Raw genomic sequence first — 3212 nt, 5'->3', positions numbered from 1 at the left:
TACATTGTTGGTATAACTACTTTTAGAAAACAATTTGGGATGTTCTTATAAAGTTAAACATGTTCCTGCCGTATGACTCAATGATACCACTCCTACGTAATTACTCAAGAAAATTTTTCAAAATTTCTGTCCACATAAAGATTTGTACATGGATTAACAAAACAGCTTTATTCAAAATTCCCCAAACTGGAAACAACCCAAATATCTATGAAAAGTAATAGATAAACACGCATTGCTTAATTCATACCACAGGTACTATTAAGCCCTGATACACATAGCACACACTGGATTTCAAAATCATTGTGTTGGGAGAAAAAAGCCAGACACTAAGAAAACATACTATATAATTCCATTTATGTTATTCTAGAAAAAGAAAAGCTAATTTGCAATGGCAAAAAGCAAACAGGGCTCTGGCCCAGAGGAATTGACCATAAAGGAATTAAGTGAACTTTTGGGATGATGAAAATTTTCTATTTCTTGATAGTGTTGGTGGTTACATAGTGTATACATTTGTCAGGGCTCACCAAATTGTACATATTAAATGTTTGCACTTTATTTTGTGTAAATTATACCTCAATAAAGATGATCTCAAAAATACTATAAGTGACCATAATGTAGTCATCATAAATATATGCCAGAAAGATGAATGGAATAAAAGTTTCAATACTATGAAAAAGTACTTTTGGTTTAGGATAAAATTACCTGTAGCAACATCATAGACAAATTCCAAAAGTTCTTGGAATCAGCTTTAATAGCAATGAATATACTGTACTGTGAAAAACCATTTAGTGGACCCCTCATAATGGCTATGCTAAGGACAAAAGCATTAATGTAAAGACCTTGAATAAATGTAAATGAGAAATGTATTTCTAAATTAATACACGATTTTTAACATGTGATGTGAAAATTTTATTGAACTGGGCAGAATCTCATCAGAAAACAGAAACCACTTAAAAATTTAAAACAAAGGATCTTTAATACTGGGATTTGATTACGCAGTAAAGGAAGCCCGGGCCAAAAGGAGATGATGAGGCAAAAAGATGAAAGTACAATGGGAAGTTGAATTGCTTGCTTTTCCTCTGTCATTGAATAATATCACCAGAGCCCACCAAGTGGGCTCAGCCCTCGGGCTTGAGGACAGTGAAACTATTACTCAAGTGGCCATGTTCATAGCACACATCCACTCCCAACCTACAGAAGAAGGGAGAATCCAAAGATAAATCCTGGGGACCGCCGGGGGCTTGGAGCCAGAGTAGACAAGCAAGTATTAGCACCAGCAGGCCAGGCAAGATTCAGGTGAGCATGCCACATGGCAACTACTGTCCTCTATCCTCAGCCTCTCCCATGGAGCACTCCAGGCCTCAACTCTCCTGATTTTCAAAGACTGGATAGAGTTGAACTCCAGGAACCAACTGTACATGGGTGCACACAGTCTGGCTGTTGTCAGATCTGGAGCTCAGGCACATGTGGTATAATTGGTCAATAACAATATAATAAGAGGAGATTTCATATAGAAATTCAGATTTCTAACTTTCTCCACCAATTCAGAAGATCTGGAAACATGCTGCCATTGTCTGCTGGAGCTGAGGAGCACCTGCTTCCTTCAGACAGAGGACGCCTTCTCCATCCTGCCTGCTTCATTCATTCAAATGAACTTCGCCCCTTCTTTTGGCCCCCGTATTTCCCCTAATGTAGAGATTTGGACATCCTCCCTCTTCTGACATTTTTTAGGAAGACGAGTAAGGAATGTGTGGATTGCTCTGTTACTGGGAAATTGAGGTTTCTAGCAAACATCTAAATGGTTGATAGCAACCTCTCAGTTCTTCCACCCATCCCTTCCCATCAATTAATACTACTCACTTTCTAGCGAACAGCTAGTGAAGGATAGAGGTGGTATCAAAACCCTGTGATGATCTGACCACAGAGTGGCTGCGCTAAGCTCATAATGGAAAGCCCAGTCCAGGACAATGTCCAGTTTGAGAGGCCTGATCAAGCTCTTCTTTGCCCACTCTTTCTGGGCTTTCTATATGTGATCTGAAAAGAGTAGGGAGAAAGAAAAAGAAAAACCTGACCAATCTCATAATGGTGCTGAGAAGAACATTTAAGAAGCATTTTATAAAATCTTCTAAATATGTATAGAACTACAAAATAACTGAAGATGATTTCTAATATCAATGTGTAAGGTCCATTGGTTATTTCTTCATGGATGTTGAATATACACGCTTTTCTAAGATTAAAGCAACAAATGAGTTAAATATCCTTGCTTCGTTTTGTATTATTCTTACCATTTCATGTCATAGTTATCATCATGGTGGAAATGGGGATATGAGTGATTCTTATGCAACCTCCAGAGGGGTTGTTATGAGGTCATGTAGATTCATTCGTGTCTGATTGATTTACATCAAACACTCCTTGTGGGAAAAATTACATTAACTAAAATGAGGGGAATTAGGTCCAGATTTAGACATCGCCTATTAAACAAAATCTATTACACTGTCAAGGACACTAAATTGTTTAATTCAACGTTTTAAATGTGAGAAGTTAATGTTGGTGGAAGAGTTAAGCACATTATACATTTATCACCCTAAAGACAGAGATAGGAAAATGTCTAAACCATTAGCCACGTAATAGCTCCAAATGCTTTATTCTGGTAACCTTAAATTGGCTAAATTATAAAACTACAATTAAGAATAATTATCCCCGCAGTTGTTAGATAGATGCAGAAACCGTAAGAAGTAGACAGTTTGGCTCAGTAATATATCAGCTTACAGCCTGAGCCACTCCAAATAGTGATGGACTCACCAGTTTTATGTCCCTCTAATAACATTTCATAAAATATCAAGGAAGATTTTGTGGCAATGAGCAAAAAAAAAAGCTTTTCAAAATCTTAATCCAAATGTATACCCCTCTAAAACATGAAATAAAAATACTCCAGAAATATTTTTTTCTTGCTTAAATTAACATGGATGACATTAAATCTTCACTTAATTATTTGTCGTGCATTTACAGATTAATTTATCTAGGATTTATTCTGTAAACCCTAGATTTTCAAAGGATTTTGCATCTGTAAATTTCAATAAATAAGCCAGTACTTAATTGATCAAAGCTAGCCTATTCCTAACATATTTCCTTGGATCATTACTTCCAAGGCTCTCCCTTCAAGGTCTGTCGTGTTTGTCCTTCTTTTATTCCATAACAGCTACTCCAGGTCA

Source organism: Pteropus vampyrus, unplaced genomic scaffold (genome assembly GCF_000151845.1).
Source record: "Pteropus vampyrus isolate Shadow unplaced genomic scaffold, Pvam_2.0 Scaffold199, whole genome shotgun sequence".
In the NCBI taxonomy this organism is placed as follows: Eukaryota; Metazoa; Chordata; class Mammalia; order Chiroptera; family Pteropodidae; genus Pteropus; species Pteropus vampyrus.
This window is presented reverse-complemented; position numbering follows the sequence as displayed.